Below are 22,898 nucleotides of genomic sequence, written 5' to 3'. Positions count from 1 at the left end.
ATAGTCGAGGCTGGGTGCTGTGGCTCACATCTGTAATCTCAGCACTTTGGAAGACCAAGGCGGGAGGATTGGTTGAACCCAATGAAGGGAGCCAGCCTCTGCACACCTGTGGGTATTTCTTGTCAGGTGGGATGAGAGACTGAGAAAAGAAATAAGACACAGAGACAAAGTATAGAGAAAGAACAGTGGGCCTAGGGAACCGGTGCTCAGCATACGGAGGACTTGCACTGGCACCGGTCTCTGAGTTCCCTCAGTATTTATTGATTACTATTTTCACTATCTCAGCAAGGGGAATGCGGCAGGAGAACAGGGTGATTGTGGGGAGAAGGTCAGCAAGAAAACATATGTGCAAAGGAATCTGTGTCACAAATAAATTCAAGGGAAGGTACTATGCGTGGATATGCACGTAGGCCAGATTTATGCTTTTCTCCACCTAAACATCTTAGTGGAGTAAAGAGTAACAGAGCAGTATTGCTGCCAGCATGTCTCGCCTCCCGCCATAGGGCAGTTTTTCTCCTACCTCAGAATAGAACAAATGTACAATCGGGTTTTATACTGAGACATTCAGTTCCCAGGGGCAGGCAGAAGACAGAGGCCTTCCTCTTATCTCAACTGCAAGAGGCCTTCCTCTTTTACTAATCCTCCTCATCACAGACCCTTCACAGGCGTCAGGCTGGGGGATGGTTAGGTCTTTCCCGTCCCAAGAGGCCATATCTCAGGCTATCTCAGTAGGGAGAAACCTTGGACAATACCTGGCTTTCCTGGGCAGAGGTCCCTGCGGCTTTCCGCAGTGCATTGTGCTCCTGGTTACTCGAGAATGGAGAATGGCGATGACTTTTACCAGCATACTGCCTGTAAACATATTGTTAACAAGGCACATCCTGCACAGCCCTAGATCCCTTAAACCTTGATTCCATACAACACATGTTTCTGTGAGCTCAAGGTTGGGGCAAAGTTACAGATTAACAGCATCTCAAGGCAAAACAGTTTTTCAGGGTACAGGTCAAAATGGAGTTTCTTATGTCTTCCTTTCTACATAGACACATTAACAGTCTGACCTCTCTTTCTTTTCCCTACACCCAGGAGTTTGAGACCAGCTTGGGCAACAGAGCAAGACACCGTGTCTACAAAAAAAAAAAAAAAAAAAAAAAAAAAAAAAAAAAAAAAAAAAAAAAGACAAGCGACAATAAGTAAAAAAAAAAAGTAGGGTAAGAACAAGATGACGTTTTCTGCAAGGTGAGTATACAAAATCAGTGGGAAGGTGGGGTCTTATGTAGGGATTGATGAGACACAACAGGCTTCACCCAGCACCACAATTTATGTAGCTTTACAGTAGTACAAATGATGGGCACCACACTATGCACTGCAACAGCACTGTGGAGGCCTTGCTTATCCTCTGCTCATCTTCCTGTATCTACAATCATTTCACACTGGAATATGAATGGTCACAGAGACAGCCAGACTATCTCAGCTTGGGCATTGCACCAGATCTGGGGCTTGTTTGGCTTTTACATCTTGATGGTCATGTAGCCCTCTCTGAGATGTATTTCTTTATTTTAGTTTTTTTTTTCTGAGACAGAGTCTCGCTCTGTCGCCCAGGCTGGAGTGCAGTGGTGCAATCTCGGCTTACTGCAAGCTCCGCCTCCTGGGTTCACGCCATTCTCCTGCCTCAGCCTCCCGAGTAGCTGGGACTACAGGCACCCACCACCATGCCCAGCTAATTTTTTGTATTTTTAGTAGAGACAGGTTTTCACCATGTTAGCCAGGATGGTCTCGATCTCCTGACCTCGTGATCCTTCCGCCTCGGCCTCCCAAATTGCTGGGATTACGGGCATGAGCCACCGCGCCTGGCCTATGAGATGTATTTCTATCTATCATTTTTCTGTGCAGCTGCCTCTTGTCAATTACTAGCAATTGCTGGTTATCCAGTTACTAGTTAACAAATCAACAAAGAGGTGCAGCATGCTGGTTCACTATATAGCCGGATCCTAGTTTATCATAGATCGGGTATGCTGTACATTCTTTGAATTACTGTTGCGTGAAATAAAACTGAGAGTCAAGTCCTCAGGTTTTCTTGAGGCTGAAAAAAAGATTATACTTCATCTGTTAATTCTTTCCTCCCAGTTTACCTCTGACTTTTGTCAATACTTCTTTGCCATATGTTCCTTGGGCATTTAAAAGATAATTATATATATTAATTGACAAATAATAATTGTATATATTTATGTGGTACAATGTGATGTTTTGATCTATGTATACATTGTAGAAAGGTTAAATCAGCTAATTACCATATCTAACATTTCATCTACTTATGATTTAAAAAATAATTCTTGGCCGTGCATGGTGGCTCATGCCTGTAATTCTCAGCAATTTGCGAGGCTGAGATGGGCAGATCACTTGACACCAGGAGTTTGAGACCAGCCTAGGCAACATGGCGAAACTCCGTCTCTACTAAAAATACAAAAATTAGCTGTGCTTGGTGGTGCACACCTGTAGTCCCAGCTACTAGGGTGGCTGAGGCACGCAAATCACTTGGACCTGGAAGGTGGAGGTTGCAGTGAGCCAGGATTGCACTTCTGCACTCCAGCCTGGGTGACAGAGCAAGACACTGTCTCAAAAAGAAATCTTTAAAAAGTTTTATTTAATTGTAATTGACAAATAATAAACACATATATTTGTGAGGGTATAATGTGATGTTTCTACACACGTACACATTATGTAATGATCAAGTCAAGCTAATTATCATATAATCACCTCAAATGCTTATCATTTCTTTGTGGTGAGAACATCTAAAATCTACTCTTTCAGCCATTTTGAAATCTATAATACGTTGGTGTTCACTATAGTCATCATACTGTGCAACAAATCCCGGAACCAATCCTCCTGTTGAACGGAAACTATGTACCCTTTAAGCTGTGTTTTGCTTTTCCCTGTCCATTCCCCCATCCCCCTCCTCTGCTAACCACTGTTCTACTCTTTACTTCTATGAATTTGACTGTTTTAGATTTCACATATAAGTGAGATCATGTGGTACCTGTTTTTCTGTGCCTGGCTTATTTCACTTAATATAATGTCTCCTAGATTCACCCATGTTGTCACAAATGACAAAATCACCTAGTTTAGAAAGTAATCCTTAATGTAGTACCTTCTACAACATTTTGTGCACAAAAATACATTTTAAAACTGCAACCATGAGGACCATATTATTCAATGAGCAGTTGGAATTCTTTCCCAAGAATCACATTGAGCCATGAGTATATTTACTTAAAAATTTCTGATATATCTTTTTTAGTTGGACTATCCTCTCTCTTCCCTTTTTCTCCACTATCACCTGCATTATTATTATTATTATTATTATTTTGAGATGGAGTTTCGCTCTTGTTACCCAGGCTGGAGTGCAATGGCGCGATCTCAGCTCACTGCAACCTACACCACCCGGGTTCAAGTGATTCTCCTGCCTCGGCCTCGTGAGTAGCTGGGATTACAGGCATGTGCCACCAAGCCCAGCTAATTTTGTATTTTTAGTAGAGATGGGGTTTCTCCATGTTGGTCAGGCTGGTCTCCAATTCCCAACCTCAGGTGATCCTCCAGCTTTGGCCTCCCAAAGTGCTGGGATTACAGGCATGAGCCACCACGCCTGGCCTCACCTGCATTTTTACAGGCTTCAACAGAGGTGTTGAGCTGCATATATCACTTTTTTAAAGCTAAATTTACTTCTTTGTTTGGCCAATAGATCTCCATGAGTATTGCATCAACTGGAAGTTTTAGTTTGACTTCTCAAAATACCTTTTTATTCTGGCAACCATTTTCATTTATTTTTTATAAAGTAGCCTACAAATTCTTTATTACCTATAGCAGAAAGATTAAACAGTGTTCAGGACATTAATATAATCATGTCAATTTCCTAACCTTCTCAGCAAAAATACCATTTTCTCATACACATTTCCCATAACTGGTGTAATTACTGGAGGTCATTGCTCAGTAAAGTCTAGGTTCCCTCTGGTCTGGGGGCATAATTACACTTCACCCACCAAGGAATAATTTTTTTTTTCTTCGAGACGGAGTCTCGCTCTGTCGCCCAGGCTGGAGTACAGTAGTGTGGTGTTGGTTCACTGCAAGCTCCGCCTCCCGGGTTCACGCCATTCTCCTGCCTCAGCCTCCCGAGTAGCTGGGACTACAGGTGCCTGCCACCACGCCCGGCTAATTTTTTGTATTTTTAGTAGAGACAGGGTTTCACCGTGTTAGCCAGGATGGTCTTGATCTCCTGACCTTGTGATCCACCTGCCTCAGCCTCCCAAAGTGCTGGGATTACAGGCGTGAGTCACCGCGCCCAGCCCAAGGAATAAGTATTACAGTAACTCAGGTTCCAGGTATCACTGTGGAGCACTGCCCATCTGTCTATAATTGGTAGAGTTTGAGCCAGTTAAGGATCAACTTTGGGTCATCCAAGGTAATACCAATTGTATCACAGAGTCAAAACTCCTTTCAACTTTTTGACACTGTTGCTCTGAGGGAGTAGCAGTAAATGGCATGCTTACCAGTCATCTTGCCATATGCCATAGGTTAGGTTGGCCATAGTGTTCCCATAAACATACCTCCTCTTGCTTGCACCTGCAGCACAACTGCTATTTAAATGTATCAGGTGCTGTTGCTGTTGACATGGCAATTGTTCCTTCCTTGGTGAGCATGTGGATTCTTGCCCAGAGTTATTGACAAGCAAGATGCTGAGTGAGTTGGGTAACATGCATAGTCCATTCAAATGCTGTGATATGGTTTGGATATTTGTCCTGCTCAAATCTCATGCTGAAATGAAATCCCATGGGGATTGGAGGTGGGGCCTGATGGGAGGTGTTTGGGTCATGGGGGTGTGTTCTCCTGAATTTGGTTGTTTAAAAATTGTGTGGTGGCTGGACACAGTGGCTCACGCCTGTAATCTCAGCACTTTGGGAGGCCGAAGCTGGCGGATCACCTGAGGTCAGGAGTTCAAGACCAGCCTGACCAACATGGTGAAACCCCATCTCTACTAAAAATACAAAATTAGCTGGGCGTGGTGGCGCGTGCCTGTAATCCCAGCTACTCAGGAGGCTGAGCCAGGAGAATTGCTTGAACCCGGGAGGCAGAGGTTGCAGTGAGCCGAGATCACGCCATTGCACTCCAGACTGGGCAACAAGAGCAAAGCTTCGTTTCAAAAAAAAAAAAAAAAAAAAAAAGGGTGTGGCACCTGCCCATATCCCCGCCTTCCTCCTGCCCTTTTCATGTGACCTGCCTGCTCCAGCTTTGCCTTCCACTATGAGTAAAACTCCCCGAGGCCTCCCTGGAAGGTGAGCAGGTGCTGGTGTCATGCTTGTGCAGTCTGCAGAACCATGAGCCAATTAAACCTCTTTTCTTTATAAATTACCCAGTCTCAGGTATTCCTTTACAGCCATGCAAGAATGGCCTCGCACATTGCTTCATCATATTTCTGGGCCAAATGCAAGTTCAGTGAGTTTCCTGGAAGAGAACTCCCCCTAGTGACCATTTAGACCACAAGCATGAGTCTCCAGAAAAGTCATTTCCACTTGCCATGCTTAACCAAGTTCCCAACCTCCTAAGTCCCTCTTAGTACTCTGGACCGATGCAGGGTCTGTGATCACAAGTGTTGCAGCCATGAGTACTTGTGATACAAGACTAATTCAAGTACACTACATGCATCTAAAAAGTACTGTGTCCCTCAAGAGATTGTAGGGTTATCATACTCAGTTCCCAGGGGCCGTTCAGTTCAAGTATCCCAAAGGCTTCCCATAATCATTGTATTGGAAATTCCAGGGTGAGATCATCATTGGTATGTGACAACCAGGTCATGTCAATATTCCCCTCTCAGACATCATTGTGATTTTTTGAATGCCTGCCTGTATTGTTTTCCAAACACATTAGCATATGCTGTAGTTAAAAGGGCAAACTAGACTCCAATATACTAGGCAGACAACTGCAATGATGTCTCCCTCATACCCAGGTATTTGCTTTAACAATGGGGTGTCATCTTGGGTTACAACAACATGATGCAGAGCTGTTAGTTGACAGTCACAGTATGTTCAGTGAGGTTCAAAGGCAGGAATCCTCTTAGTGCTACAGCGAATCAGCATGATACACATAAGAACAAAATGTGACTAAAACAGTAATCCCAACCTACTGTTGCTTAGGCAGGTCATCAAAGAACTCTGATGTCTTCTCTCCAAATCTTGTACATAATGTCTCAGGTAATTGTTGCCATGTGGCTTCGGTCCAATCCTCCTTATTAAGGGGAAATAAATCTTGGGGTATTTCCTTGTATGGGCTATGATCATACAAGCACCACATATGAGAGAAACAGCTAAGAATATTGTTCTCCTGCTCCTGAGATAAAAATGACAACTCCCAGTGGCCGGGTGCAGTGGCTCACGCCTGTAATCCCAGCACTTTGGGAGGCCGAGGTGGGTGGATCATTTGAGGCCAGGAGTTTGAGACCAGCCTGGCAATATAGTGAAACCCCATCTCTACTAAAAATACAAAAAATTAGTCAGGTGCGGTGGCATCTGTCTGTAGTCCCAGCTACTCAGGAAGCTGAGGTATGTGAATTGCTTGAACCTTCTAGGCTGAGGTTGCAGCGAGCTGAGATCATGCCACTGCACTCCAGCCTGGGTGACAGAGTGAGACTCGATCTAAAAAAAAAAAAAAAAAAAAAAGTCACCTTCCTTTCCAGGTATTATTTCCCATTTTATGATCTCTTTCCATTTATTACCTGTCTTGATCCAGACTGGGCTTCTCTGGGTAGGCATCTCTGGTTCAGCTATCCTGCCCTCTACAGGCATGTAGCAGGTGAGGCTTTCCAGAACTGCTTCTTGTGTCCATTACCAGGTAGAAGGCATAGGGCTAGAAAGGCAAAGGAAGATGGGAATGTCTCACAGGGGAGGGGCGCATCACCTATGGTCAGCCGTCATGAGATGAAGTCACTATCCATTTCATTATTTGTTTAGGAATATGCACAGTCAAGTTATTTATTTGTTTAACTTTAGGTTTCTTTTTAAATAAAACAAATTTGCCTCCAGCAAACACTAAACTGCTTCTGCCTCTATAAAGTTGTCAGTTTTGGATATTTTATACAAATGAAACACAAAAAAAGGCAAGCCTTTTATGTCTGGCTTCTTTCACTTTACATAATGTTTTCAAGGTTCATTCATGTTTAGCCTGTACTAGTACTTCATTCCTATTTATGGCTGAGTAATATTTCATTATATGAAGATGCCACATTTTGTTTATACATGCATCCATTGATGAACATTTGTGTTGTTTCCACCTTTTGGCTATTGTTAGTAGTGCTGGTATGAACATTTGGATGCAAGTTTTTGTTTGAATACCTATTTTCAATTGTTTTAGGTATACATCTAGGGGTAGAGTTGCTAGGTCATCTTGTATCTTTGTTTAACTGATTGAGGAATAAACTATTGTCCACACTGTCCATACCATTTTACATTCCCAATAACAGTGTATGAGTGTTTTAATTTATTTGAACTATTTGTTTATCATTTTGTTGATAGCCATGATAAGGGGTATGAAGTGATATTTTATTGTCATTGTGTCTTGCATTTCCATAATGGCAAATGACACTGAGCATCTTCTATGTGCTTGTTGGCCATTTACATATTTTCTTTGGAGGGATGCCTATTCATGTTCTTTGCCCATTAAAACATTTTTTTCCCTTCGTCTTTTGTTGTTGAGTTATAAGAGCTCTTTATATATTCTGGATAAGATATCCTTATCAGACATACGGTTTACAAATATTTTCTTCCATTTTGTGAATTGTGTTTTCACTCTCACAATGTTGTCTTTTGATGTAAAAAAGATTTTAATTTTGATAACGTTCACTTTATTTTTTTCTTTTGTTGCTTGTGTTTTTGGTGTCATGTCTATGAAACTTGGACAAATTCAAGGTGATAAAGATTTATTCGTTTTTTTCTAAAAATTTTATAGTTTTAGCTCTTATATTTAGGTTTTTAGTTGATTTTGAGTTTTGTATATCCTATGAAGTAAGGGCTCAACTTTATTCCTTTCTATGTGTCTATCCAATCGCCCCAGCACCATTTGTTGAAGAGACTATTCTTTCTCCATTGAATGGTCTTAGCACCCAGGTTAAAAATCAATTGACCATACATATATGAGTTTATTTCTGAACTCTCAATTCCATTCAATTGATCTAGTTATTTATCCTTATGCTAGTAGCATACATTTTTTTATGACGGCAGTTTTGTAGTATATTTTGAAGTCAGGAAGTATAAATCCTCCAAATTTGTTCTTATTTTTCAAGATTGTTTTGACTAGGGAGGAAGAGTCTGGGGATGGAGATGAATGGGGAATAATGGCTGTAATAAGCTCTTGCATATAACAAAGTTCTAGAGGGCTATGTGCGCACTCAGGAATAAACACGTGCCTAGAAAGATTGGAAGAGATCCTATGCTTTTAGCTCTGGCTAATCTCTAGGATCCATGTAAGCAGTAAGTGAAGGGATAAGGCAGAGCTGTAAATTACCTAGCTAACTATGGAAGGAGTGCCCTAACGCAGAGACAATCTGCCAAGACAGGGGAACAGTTTTTCTCTTTTTCTTATTTTATCTTATCTTATTCTTTAATTTTCTTTTCTTTTCTTTTTGGATCCAGGAAGCTAGGAGAATCATGGTTAAATCACTAGCTGACCATTAAGCTAACAGAACCTTCAGGGAACACACACACAAAAGAATACAGTCTTTATAAAAGTAGTTTAGAAAAGTCACTAATCCAACATCAGTGATCATTAGAGAAATGCAAATCAAAACCACAATGAGACACCATCTCATGCCAGTCAGAGTGGTGATTATTAAAAAGTCAAGAAACAACAGATGCTGATGAGGCTGTGGAGAAATAGGAACACTTTACATTGTTGCTGGGAATGTAAATTAGTTCAACCATTGTGGAAGACAGTGTGGCAATTCCTCAAAGAGCTAGAACCAGAAATATCATTTGGATCAGCAATCCCATTACTGGATGTATAACCAAAGGAATATAAATTGTTCTATTATAAAGATACATGCGTGTGTATGTCCATTGCAGCACTACTCACAATAGCAAAGACATGTAATCAACCCAGATGCTCATCAGTGATAGACTCAATAACAAAAATGCGGTAAGTATACACCATGCAATACTATGCAGCCATAAAAAGGAATGAGATCATGTCCTTTGCAGGGACATGGGTGGAGCTGGAAGCCAATCTTCAGCAAACTAACACAGGAACAGAAAACCAAATACCGCATGTTCTTACTTATAAGTGGGAGCTGAACAAAGAGAATACATGGACACAGGGAGGGAACAACACACACTGGGGCCTCTCAGGGCAGGGGCAGGGGAAGGGAGAGCATCAAGATAAACAGCTAATGTACATAAGGCTTAATACCTAGGTGAGGGGTTGATTGATAGGTGCAACAAACCACCATGGCACACGTTTGCCTATGTAACAAACCTGCACATGTATCCTGGAACTTAAAATAAGACAAAATTTAAAAAAGAAAAATCACTAATCAAAGAAACTACTACTACCCACAATGAGCAGCAACAATAAACCCTGGAAATGGAGGAGAATTTGATTTCTAGAGTTAGCACATTATAATATGAAAAACATTCAGTTTTAAATAAAAATTACGAGGTGTGCAAAAAAAAAAGTTCTCAAACAAGAAACTATGGCCCATTCATGGGAAAAAAATCAACAGGAATTGTCCTGAAAGAAGCCCAGATATTGGACTTACTAGTGAAAGATTTTAAGTCAACTTTAAAAAATATGAGCAAAGAACTAAGGAAATCATGGACGAAGAACTAGAGGAAACTATGAGAACAATGTATTACCAAACAATATTAATAAAGGGACGGGAATTAGAAAAAAACACCAAATAGAAATTTTATATTATAGGTAAATGGTGCATTTTTTGTTCGCGACTTATTAGTCTAATGCAACTTCTAACACCTACCCCTTTAAAAAGAATTGTAAAACCACAAAATACTCTATCTCTATTAAACCCTTTCCTATAATTTTTGTTGTTTTCATACATTTTTAATTTTTCTTATACTTAAGACTGCACAATACATAACCATAATTGTGCAGTCAGCATTCATTTTTTGCCGTGTTTAATATTTTTGTTTTTCTTCATTTTTTTTAGATCTCCTTGTTTCTGCTGGGACATTTTCCCCTTTGTCTGATGAAATTTCTTTAATATTTGTTTTAGGATAGGTGTGTTGAATAAATGTCTTAATTTGTCTTTATTTGGAAGGATATTTTCAGTGCTTTTAGTGTCCACAATTTGTAGTTATAGTTTTTATTCTCTTAAAATGTTATTCCCTTGTCTTTGGGATTCATGTTGAAACGTGTCAGTTGTCAGGAATGAATGTTTGAAAGGAATCTGTTTTTCTTTTAACTACTTTAATGATTTTTCTTTGTCTTTGGTTTTTACTAGTTGAATTGTGGTGTGCTAAAGTCTAGTTTTCTGTATATTTATTTTGATGGGTTCAAAAAGTTTTTTATGGGGTGTATTCTCACGGTGCTAATAAGACATACCTAAGACTGGGTAATTTATAAAGAAAAAGAGGTTTAATTGACTCACAGTTCCACATAGCTGGGGAGGCTTCACAATCGTGGTGGAAGGCAAAGGAGAAGCCAAGGCACGTTGTACGTGGCAGCAGGCAAGAGAGCATGTGCAGGGGAACTGCCCTTTATAAAACCATCATATCTCGTGAGACTTATTCACTATCACGAGAACAGCATGGGAAAGACTCCCCACCCCAATTCTATCACCTCCCACTGGGTCCCACCCATGACATGTAGGAATTATGGGAGCTACAATTCAAAATGAGATTTGGGTGGGTACACAGCCAAACCATATCATGGGGGGTGTTGCTTTTGTCAGTTTTTGGAAAACTGTCAGCCATTGTCTCATGAAGTATTACTCCTAAACTGCTTTTTTTTTCTTTTCTCTTTCTGAACTTCAATTACATATATTTTTTGTCTTTTGAATATGTTCCAACATCTCGTATGCTCTTTTTCTCATTTTTCATTCTTATTTCTCACCATGCTTCAATTTATCTGTCTCTTTTCATCCTCCTTACCCTTTGCACTATTCTACTCTCTACCTCCATGAGGTCAAATTTTCAAACTTCTCCATATGAGTGAGAAGATGCAATATTTGTCTTTCTGTGCCTGGATTATTTCACTTAACACAATATCCTCCAGGCTCATTCATGTTGCTGCAAATGACAGAATTTCATTCTTTTTTATGGCTAAATGATGTTCCAAATTTTCTTTATCCATTTGTCTGTTGATGGACACTTAGATTGATTCCATATTTTGGCTACTGTGAATGGTGCTGCAATAAACATGGGAGGATAGACATCTTTTTGTCATCCTGATTTCTTTTATTTTGGATATATACCTAGCAATAAGATTGCTAGATCATATGACATTTCAGTTTTTAGTTTTTTGAGGAATTTACATATGTTTCTACAACAAGGTTTATTACTAGACATTCTATAGAATTGCAATAATTCCGATAAGATGCTCTTGAAAGGACACTTGCCCAGTAATGGCATCTTCACCAATGAACCAGTGATGACTCTATCTTTGATCCTCTGAAACCAGTGAACTCTGTTTCTAAGCAGCTTAGATGAATCTTTCCCTTTTTAACCAATAAAAGCTTCCCTTTATGCTTCCCTCTTTGGATGCACCAGTTCATGCACCGCTGGTTGTAATCCTCATTTCTCATTTCTGAATGAACTCAATGTAGTTGGACATTTCTTTAATGTCAGAGAGATGTCGGTACTCTTTTAAAAAATTTGAATAAGTTTTTGGGGGAATTGGTGGTGTTTTGTTACATGAATATTTTCTTTAATGGTGATTTCTGAGATTTTGATGCACCTATTACCTGAACAGTGTACATTGTACTCAATGTGTGGTCTTTGCTCCCTTCCACCCCTCCCACCCTTCCCTTGAGTCCCCAAAGTGTATTGAATTAGATTGGTGCAAAAATAATTGCGGGTTTTGCCATTAAAAGGGGCTTTTAATGGCAAATAATGGTAAAACCCATACTTATTTTTGCACCAACCTAATATTATTCTTATGCCTTTGCATCCTCATAACTTAGCTCCCACTTATGAGTGACAACATACGATGTTTGGTTTTCCATTCCTAAGTTACTTCAGTTAGAATAATGATCTCCAATTCCATCCAGGTTGCTGCAAATGCCATTATTTCATTCCTTTTTATGGCTGAGCAGTATTCCATGGTATGTATATATGTGTGTGTGTATATATATATACACACACACATATATACATATTATATGGGTATTTAAGTCCTCGATGTATATATGTGTTCACGTCCTTGATTCATCTTGAGTTGATTTTTGTATAAGGTGAGAGATGAGGATCTAGCTTCATTTTTCTACATGTGGCTTGCCAATGATCCCAGCATGATTTGTTGAATAGGGTGTCCTTTCCTCACTTTATGTTTTTGTTTCCTTTGTGAAAGATTGGTTGACTGTAAATATTTGGCTTTATTTCTGGGTTCTCTATTGTTTCCTTGGTCTATATGCCTGTTTTTATACCAGTACCATACTGTTTTGGTGACTATGGCCTTATAGTATAGTTTGAAGTCAGGTAATGTAATGCCTCCAGATTTGTTCTTTTTGCTTAGCTTTGCTTTGGCTATGTGTGTTCTTTTTTTGGTTCCATATGAATTTTAGGATTGTTTTATCTAGTTCTGTAAAGAATGATGGTGTTATTTTAATGGAAATTGCATTGAATTTGTAGATTGCTTTGGGCAGTATGGTCATTTTCACAATATTGATTCTCATGAACATGGGATGTGTTTCCATTTATTTGTGTCATCTATGATTTCTTTCAGCAGGGTTTTGTAGTTTTCGTTGTAGAGGTCTTTCACGTCCTCGCTTAGGTATATTCCTAAGTATTTTATTAATTTGTTTATTTTGCAGCTATTGTAAAAGAGGTTGAGTTCTTGATTTGATTCTCAGCTGGTCCCTCTTGGTGTATAACAGGGCTACTGATTTATGTACATTAATTTTCCATCCTGAAACTTTGCTGAATTTATTTACCAGTTCTAGGAGCTTTTTTGATGGGTCTTTAGGGTTTTCTAGGTATACAATCATATCATCAGCAAACAGTGATAGTTTGACTTCCTCTTTACTGATTTGGATGCCCTTTATTTCTTTCTCTTGTCTGATTGCTCTGGCTAGGACTTCCAGTACTATGTTGAATAGAAGTGGTGAAAGTGGGCATCCTTGTTTTGTTCCAGTTCTCAGGTGGAATGCTTTCAGCTTTGCCCCATTCCGTGTAATGTTGGTTGTGGGTTTGTCTTAGATGACTTTTATTACCTTAAGGTATGTCCCTTGTGTTTCGATTTTGCTGAGGTTTTAATCATAAAGGGATACTAGATTTTTGTCAAATGCTTTTTGTACATCTATTGAGATAATCATGTTATTATCTTATCTTTTGTATTTTTTTGTTTCAATTTCATTTAGTTCTGCTCTGATCTTGGTTATTTCTTTTCTTCTGCTGGGTTTAGGTTTGGATTGTTATTGTTTCTCCAGTTACATGAGGTGTGACCTTAGATTGCCTATTTGTGCTCTTTTAGACTTTTTGATGTAGGCATTTAATGCTATAAATGCTCCTTTTGTCACTGCTTTGCTGTTTCCCTGAGGGTTTGATAGATTTTGTCATATTATCATTTAGTTCAAAGAATTTTTAAATTTCCACCTTGATTTCATTGTTGACCAAATGATCATTCAGGAGTGGGTTATTTAATTACCATGTATTTGCATGGTTTTGAGGATTTCTTTTGGAGTTGATTTCCAATTTTATTCCACTGTGGTTTGAGAGAGTACTTGTTATAATTTCAATTTTCTTAAATCTACTGAGACTTGTTTTGTGGTCTATCATATGGTCTTTCTTGGAGAATGTTCCATATGCTGATGAATAGAATATATATTCTGCAGTTATTGGGTAGAATGTTCTGTAAATATGTGTTAAGTCCATTTGATCTCGGGTATAGTTTAAGTCCATTGTTTTTTTGCTAACTTTCTGTCTTGATGACCTGTCTAGTGCTGCCAGTAGAGTGTTAAATTCCCCCACTATTACTGTGTTGCCATCTATCTAATTCCTTAGGTCTAGTAGTAATTGTTTTATACATTTGGGAGCTCTAGTGTTAGGTGCATATATATGTGGAATTGTCATTTTCCTGTTGGATTAGTCCTTTTATCATTATATAATGTCCTTCTTTGCCTTTTTAACTGTTGTTGCTTTAAAGTTTGTTTTATTTGACATAAAAATAGCTACTCTTGCTTGCTTTTGGCGTCCATTTGCATGGAATAGCTTTTTCCATCCCTTTACCTTAAGTGTATGTGAGTCCTTATGTGACAGATGAGTCTCTTGAAGACAGAAGATACTTGGCTGGTGAATTCCTATCCGTTCTGCCATTCTGTATCTTTTAAGTGGAACATTTAGACTATTTACATTCAACATTAGTATTGAGATGTGAGATGCTATTCTATTCATCATTCTATTTGTTGCATGAAATCCTTGTTTTTGTTTTTCATTGTTTTGTTGTTTAATAGGTCCTGTGAGATTTATGCTTTAAGGAGATTCTATTTTGGTGTATTTTTAGAATTTGTTTTAAGATTTGAGCTACTTTTAGTAGTTCTTGTAGTGTTGGCTTGGTAGTGGTGAATTCTCTTAGCATTTGTTTGTTTGAAAAAGACTGTATTTTTCCTTCATTTATGAATCTTAGTTTCACTGGATACTAAATTCTTGGCTGATAATTGTTTTGTTTATGGAGGCTAAAAATAGGACCCCAAACTCTTCTAGCTTGTAGGGTTTCTTCTGAGAAATCTGCTCTGTTAGTCTGATAGGTTTTCCTTTATAGATTACATGATGCTTTTGCCTCGCAGCTCTTAAGATTCTTTCCTTCGTCTTGACCTTAGATAACCTCATGACTATGTACCAAGGCAATGATCTTTTTGCAATGCATTTCCCAGTGTTCTTTGAGCTTCTTGTATTTAGATGTCTAGATCTCTAGCAAAGCTGGGGAATTTTTCCTCAATTATTCTCTCAAATATATTTTCCAAACTTTTAGATTTCTCTTCTGTCTTGGGAACACCAATTATTCTTAGCTTTGGCTATTTAACATAACCCCAAACTTCTTGGAGGCTTTGTTCATTTTTTAAATTCTTTTTTCTTTGTCTTTGTAGGAGTGGGTTTATTCAAAACCCTTGTCTTTGAGCTCTGATTTTCTTTCTTCTACTTATTCGATTGTATTGCTGAGAATTTCCAGTGCATTTTGCATTTCTCTTAAGTGTGTCCTTCATTTTCAGAAGTTGTGATTATTTTTTATTTATGCTATCTATTTCACTAGAGATTTTTCCATTCATATCCTGTATCTTTTTTTTTTATTTCTTTAAGTTGGACTGCATCTTTCTCTGGTGCCTCCCTGATTGGCTTAATAGCTGATCTTCTGAATTCTTTTTCTGGCACTTCAGAGATTTCACCTTGGTTTGGATCCATTGCTGGTGAGCTAGTGTGATCTTTTGGGGGTATTAAAGAACCTTGTTTTGTCATATTGTCAGCACTGTTTTTCTGGTTCCTTCTCATTTGGGTAGACTATGTCAGAGGGAAGTTTGGAACTCAAGGGCTGCTGTTCAGATTCCTTTGTCCCACAGGGTTGCTCCCTTGATGTGGTTCTCTCTCCTTTCCCCCTGAGATAGAGCCTCCTGAGAGCCAAACTGCAGTGACTGTTGTTTCTCTTCTCAATCTAGCCACCCAGTGAAGCTGCTGGGCTCTGGGCTGGTACGGGGGAGTGTCTGCAGAGTCCTGTGATGTGATCCCTCTTCAGGTCTCTCAGCCACGGATACCAGCACCTACTCCAATGGAGGTAGCAGGGGAGTGAAGTGGACTCTGTGAGGGTCCTTGGTTGTATTTTTGTTAAGTGTGCTGGTTTTGTGTGGACCTCCAGCCAGGAGGTGGCGCTTTCAAGAGCACATGAGCTATATTAGCACATCAGCACATCAGTATAGGGAAGATTAGGCAGTGGGTGGGGCCATAGGGCTCTCAAGGGATTATGTCCTTTGTCTTTAGCTACCAGGTCAGCTAGAGAAAGACCATCAGGTAGGGGCAGGGTTAGGCATGTCTGAGCTCAGGCTCACCTTTCGTGAAGCTTGCTGTGGCTGCTGTCGGGGCTGGGAGTGTGGTTCCCAGGCCAATGGAGTTATGTTCCCAGGGGAATTGTGGTTGCTTCTGCTGTGTCACACAGGTCACTAGGGAAGTGGGGGAAAGCCGGCAGTCACAGGTCTCACCCAGATCCCATGTAGCCCACAGCCTGAAAGGCTGGTCTCACTCCCAAGGTAGTCCCCCGCCCCCACCGCCCGCCAGCAGCAGCGAGTTTATTTCTAGGTAGCCGGTGAGCAGGGCTGAGAATGTTCTGCAGGCTCCAAGCCTCTCAGCTGAGAAAGCAAGCAAACTCACAGTTCCTCAGTTGTCCCACAGAGCCTGCAGCAGCAATCCACCTCCCTCAAAGGGTCTGTGGATTCTTTCAGCTTTCCTGGTATGTTCTTGTGGCAGTTCTTAGAGCAAAAGTTCATGGTGTGTGTCTACACATGCCACTCTGTCCGTCCTAGTGGGGGCTGCAAGTTAGTTTTGCCTCCTATCCACCATTTTCCCTCTATTGGAAGTACACTTGAAGTGAGAGTACCTTTGGAAAAGATTGGTGACTCTTGGAACTGGGTGAGGAACTGGGTAGGTAACCACAATTGAGCCCTTGGCAATCTAAGCTTCCATGGATCATCTTTCTTCTGCCCAGGTAAATCATCTCTCAGATTGCGTTCCCTCCCTTTGGTAGCAGCTCCCTGTTGACTTATTCAGGATCTGATTGGGTTAAGATGCCTTGCATCCTTTTTGGGACTATATAAGACTTTTTGTCTTTTTTGGAAAGTTATTTCTTTTAGAAAGACAGTTTGTCTTTCTGGTCCTGGTAAATGCACTTTTGGTTTCAGTTTTGTTCTGACTTGTTTGTGTATGCTTATACTTTCATTTGTTGCTTGATTCTTTTCTTCCTCTATTTCTAAACATCTTTTGAAAGAAAAATTTACTTTCTCAAAAGGTAGGCACGAGTTGGCCGTTTAAAAGCCATTAGGGCAATTGCCACCATTCTATGAGGGATGTCAGTATCCGAAGAAAAAAAATCTCTTGTCAGGATAAACTAGCGCACAAACAGCCAAATTACCACTAGGGGGCCTGCCAGTCTCAAGAAAAATTTTGCGCGTCTGGGGAAAACTTGCTCGTGGGACAGGCAATGAGAGTGCAGATTGCTTGCCAAGTAAAACAAAAATCCGGTGCCAGGCACACTGTAAAACAAAACACCAGTCCAAACGCCTATCATTCCCTGACAGGGCTCTGCTCTTCGGGCTTTTCTTTTGCTCTCAAGAGATTAATAAGCAGAATGGGATCCCAAAATCCTAAAGCACGTAATTATAATCCTCCTGGGACCCCTGCAGGCTCTATGTTTTAAAAATTATGGTCCTCTGTCTTGTGTACAATTTTAAATCAATAGCTATAGCACACCAAAACTAATTTGGATCCTCAATGGTCATACTGGGGGGCATTTGAGCTCCCCAAACTTGTTTTGTTAGAACAAAATTAGAAGACTGTGGTCCTAATATTAAGCAATCTGAATGGGAAACATACTTTAATTGGTATCTCAAAGCTTCTAAGTACATTCAGGATTCTACAATTGCCTCCTTATGAGATACCATGTCAAAATTAACTGAGACAAACAAATAGTTAAGGAAGGACAAGGCTTGAGGATCCCAGACTTGTTCCTCGTTGGAGACCCCCTCTTCTCTTTCCCCTGTTCCTTCTCTCTATTTCTTCTTTGAGTGAATTACCTTTCCCTCTGGATTCCTCAGCTCCCACTACCCCTGAACCTGGTCCTGTTAAAACCTGTCCCTTGAAAGTTAAATTCACTGATGATTCCTCTAAATCCTAAATTTCTTTTGTTCCTTGGAGCAAGGCTGAACTTTAAGCCATTGCCACAGAATTCCCAAAGGTCATGGAGACCTTTCAAATTTGCTGATAAAATTAACACAGTATTATAATTTCGACTTATCATCCATGTTTTTCTTACCTATGCCAGTTGGTTCATATACTTTTTGTGAAGGCCAGGCCCAATATTGAACGGCCCAGGCTCCTTGATGTGACCCTGAGAGGGCTTTAGGCAAGAATACCCCAAAAGACTATGACAGAGCCTGAAGCACAGTGAGCAAGCAAGTAGACAGACAAACAAAAACAACAAAACTTCATGAGGCTATTCTTGAGGCTTTTCCTGAAACCTGAGATGAATAAAATCCAAGACTGTACCCAAAACCTAATGAACCAGATTACGACTATTACAGTTGGCTCCGGGTTGTATTTGTAGAAAATTCTGGATTACCTATGGATGCCGAATCTACTCAAGTAGGCTGTAATTCTAAGTTTGCAAATGGCCTTTCTCAAGAACTTTCTCAGCTTGTCAAAAGAGTACAGATGGAATGGAAAACTATGTCCACTTCTGATTTGGTTAATCTGGCAAATCACCTTGCCTGCACCCCTGAGGACAGTACTAAAAACCACTAACATTCGTAATCTTCAATTACAGCAAACTGAGGCTCCCAGACATAACACTAGGCAGAGACTCCCTGGGCTGTGCCAACGTTCCAGATGGCTGGAAGAGAGATTGCTGCAAGAGAAAGGGGGAATTTCATTCTCAATTCCCCCATCTCCTCTCCCATCTGAGACCACTTTCAGTGAAGGGGCTCCAAGGACTTATGGGGGATTTTCCCACTTCTCCCACTTAATTTTCTGAGTGAAATGATCCTTCAAATTAGGAGTGTTTGTTTTTTTTTTTGGTGGGGGGACAGAGTTTCTCTCTTATCTCCCAGGCTAGAGTGCAGTGGTGTGATCTCGGCACACAGCAACCTCTGCCTCCTGGGTTCAAGCGATTCTCCTGGCTCAGCCTCCTGAGTAGCTGGGATTACAGGTGCCCACGACCATGCCCAGCTAATTTTTTTGTATTTTTAGTAGAGACGGGGTTTCACCTTGTTGGGCTTCGAACAACTGATCTCGAACTCCAGACCTCATAAGCCACCTGCCTTGGCCTCCCAAAGTGCTGGGATTACAGGCATGAGCCACCACATCCGGCTGGGAGTGTGGTCTTAACTATGCTCATTGATGCCACAGCAATATTTTTCATCCTTAATCCCCCTAGCCTCAGTCAGCCCCTGCCTCAGAGTAATAAAAAGATTACAAATGGTGAGTTTCCAAAAAGCCACTGACTACTTTTGTTTCACAGCCCATTTCTTTCCATCTTGGTCTTCTCTCCAAGACACCCACACCTTTTGCTTGTTAATTCTGCCCCGCTCCACCACCTTGGATGTGATTTTTTTGAAAAATACCATGCTAAAATTTCTTTTTCCCAAAAGGGGGAAATAATTTTAGAATTTGATAAACTAAACTGTCCTCACTCAACAGACTCCCCCAATTCTGTCATTTGTTATGTCATTCCCTGTTCAGAAAACAAAAATAATGTCACTCATTTAGTGCTGAATCAAATACCTGTCTCTTTAAAGGCAAAATCTTTCACTGATATTTTCAAAATTCATGGTGTACCTCTTATTAAAATCCAGATTAGCCTATTAAAACCCTTGCTTAATATTAAACAGCCACTAAACCAGATGGCACTGCAAGGTATTAAACTTATTATAAAAGAATATAAAAAACAGTCTCATTATTCTCTGTACCAGTCTTTGGAGTACCCTGATCCTACCTACTAAAAGACCAAACAACCATGGGAGGAGGTTTGTTCAGGAACTCTCTCTGAGTTATAAACCATAGTATTATTACAAAGCACCCAGTGGTTCCAAATCCCCATACTGTATTAAATCCAATACCCATTGATAGCAGATTCTTCACCATCACTGATCTGTGTATTACATTATTCATTATTCCAGGGGATCAAGCCAACCAATATCTTTTTGCCTTCACCTGGGAAGGCCAACAGTTCACCTGGACATTAACGCCTCAGGGGTTTACTGAAAGTTTTTCCTATTTTCTCAAATGTTAAAGGCAGACTTAGAGGATGTAATTTTTCTCCAAGGCTCTTGTTTACTACAATATGTAGATGACTTCCTTCTTTGCTGTCCTTCACAGGCAGCCTGTGAAAAAGACAGTGTATACCTATTAAAGCAAGTGGCTGCTTAAGGTCATAATGCCTGTAAAGAAAAACTGCAGTGAGTAAAAACTCAGGTGAAATAATAAAGCCATTTAATTTCAGAGAATGAATTACATTTAGAACCAGAACAGATTCAAGGCATTTTACAATTTCCTCAGCCCAAAAGAAATGCCAACTTTGTGAGTGGGTTTCTTGGACTCACTGGCTACTTTTGAAACTGAATTCCCAACTTTTCTCTTCTGGCCCAACTCCTGTGTGCTTTACATAAATTTACCAAACCTGACCCCATTACTTGGACAAAATCATAAGGGTAAGTTTTTAAAAAGCTAAAGGAGAAATTGATAAATTCTCCAGTTCTAGGTAATTCTAATCATAAACTCTTTTTTTTTTCACTTTGTCTGTGAAAAGGAAGAAAATACTTCAGGGATCTTAACCCAAAAGCATGGAGGTCCACACCATCCTCCAGGATACTACAGTTGACAACTGGATCCCATCTCCTGTGGATTCCCTCTCTGCCTAAGAGCAGTCCCCACTGCATCCTTGTTAGTCAAGGCGACTAAGGAGATTGTCATGGGATTCCTCCCTGACTGTGTTTTTTCCTCATGCCATGGAAGCCGTTTTACACACTCATCACACTTGGCATTTTTCTGCTAGCTGACTAACCTCCTATGAACCTCTCCTACTTACTATTCATCATATTATTCAATCATGCTGCAATAACCTTAACCCTGTGGCTCTCTGGACCTCTCCATCAGATGAAACACCACATGGCTGCTTAACTCTGACAGACCAGCTTTTAATTCCTTGGGAGCAATTCCTGTGGACAATGCTGAGTTGTCCTGGTTTACAGATGGCTCACATTTAAAGAATGAGTCTGGCAAGTATTGTGCAGGCTGTGCAGTCGTGACTTCCTTTGAGATTGTGAAAGCAGCTCATTTACTATTAACTACTTCAGCCCAGCAGGCAGATCTGTTTGCCCTCGCTTGAGCCTGACTCCTTGCTACAGGAAAGACAATGTTTATGTAAGCAGCAGGTAAGTGATATGGCTTGGCTCTGTGTCCCCACCCAAATCTCATCTTGAATTGTAGTTCCATAATTCCCATGTGTTGTGGGAGGGACCCAGTGGTAGATAATTTGAATCATGGGGAGCAGTTTCCCCCATACCGTTCTCATGGTAGTGAGTAAGTCTCATGAGATCTGTCGTTTTATCAGGGGTTTCTACTTTTGCGTCTTCCTCATTTTCTCTTGCCACCACCATGTAAGAAATGCCTTTCACCTCCCACTATGATTCTGAGGCCTCCCCAGTCATGGGGAACTGTAAGTGTAATTAAACTTCTTTTTCTTCCGAGTCTTGGGTATATGTTTATCAGCTGCACGAAAATGGACTAATACAGTACATTGGTACTGGAAGTGGGGCACTGCTGAAAAGATAACCAAAAATGTGGAAGCGACTTTAGAACTGGGTAACAGGCAGAAGTTAGAACAGTTTGGAGGGCTCAGAAGAAGACAGGAAAATGTGGGAAAGTTTGGAACTCCCTAGAGACTTGTTGAATGGCTTTGACAAACGTATTGTTAATGATATGGACAATGAAATCCAGGCTGAGGTGGTCTCAGATGGAGATGAGTAACTTTTTGGGAACTGGAGCAAAGTTGACTCTTGTTATGTTTTAGCAAAGAGACTGGCAGCATTTTGCCTCTGCCCTAGAGATCTGTGGAGCTTTGAATTTGAGAGAGATGATTTAGGGTACCTGGCAGAAGAAATTTTTAAGCAGCAAAGCACTCAAGAGGTGACTTGGGTGCTTCTAAAGGCATTCAGTTTTAAAAAGGAAGCAGAGCATAAAAGTTTGGGAAAATTTGCAGCCGGACAATGTGATAGGATAGAAAATCTTATTTTCTGAGGAGAAATTCAAGCTGGCTGCAGATACTTGCATAAGTAATGAGGAGCTGAATGTTAATCTCCAAGACAATGGGGGAAGTGTCTCCAGGGCATGTCAGAGACCTTTGTGGCAGCCTCTGTCATAACAGACCTGGAGGTCTAGGAGGGAAAAATGGTTTTGTGGGCAGGGCCCAGGGTCCCCATGCTGTGTGCAGTATAGGGACTTGGTGCCCTGTGTCCCAGCCACTCCCACTGTAGCTGAAAGGGGCCAACATAGAGCTCAGGCCATGGCTTCAGATGGTGCAAGCTTCAAGCCTTGGCAGCTTCCATGTGGTGTTGAGACTGTGGGTGCACAGAAGTCAAGAATTGAGGTTGGGAACCTCTGCCTAGATTTCAGATGTATGGAAACACATGGATGCCCAGGCAGAAGTTTGCTGCAGGGGTGGGGCTCTCATGGAGAACCTTTGCTAGGGCAGGGTGCAAGGGAAATGTGGGGTTGGAACCCCCACACAGAGTCCCTACTGGGGCACTGTTGTTGAATGGCTTTGACATTGGCCTAGTGGAGCTGTGAGAAGAGGGCCACTGTTCTCCAGACCCCAGAATTGTAGAGCCACCCACAGCTTTCACCAGGTGCCTGGAAAAGCCATGGACACTCAATGCCAGCCCATGAAAGCAGCGGGGAGGGAGGCTGTACCCTGCAAAGCCACAGGGGTGGAGCTGC

At 40.7% G+C, this 22,898-nt stretch overlaps 1 protein-coding gene across 12 annotated transcripts in view; it reads left to right on the top strand.

Moving 5' to 3' along the window:
- The window catches only part of OR1J2 (olfactory receptor family 1 subfamily J member 2), a 109,337-nt gene that overhangs the window by 41,741 nt on the left and 44,698 nt on the right, over positions 1-22,898 (top strand). For 10 of the 12 annotated variants that reach the window (XM_054659050.2, XM_016961604.3, XM_054659046.2 and 7 more), the window contains 2 exons: positions 1,084-1,236; positions 20,710-21,334. The gene's annotated coding sequence lies outside the window, so the exon portion shown is untranslated. Of the gene's footprint in view, positions 1-1,083; positions 21,335-22,898 lie in introns of those variants that run through there. The other 2 variants (XR_010148866.1, XM_054659051.2) reach the window with 2 other exon arrangements.

This window comes from Pan troglodytes, chromosome 11 (assembly GCF_028858775.2).
Source record: "Pan troglodytes isolate AG18354 chromosome 11, NHGRI_mPanTro3-v2.0_pri, whole genome shotgun sequence".
Taxonomy (NCBI): Eukaryota; Metazoa; Chordata; class Mammalia; order Primates; family Hominidae; genus Pan; species Pan troglodytes.
The sequence above is the reverse complement of the archived record's forward strand: the minus strand, read 5'-3'. Positions and strand labels throughout refer to the sequence as shown.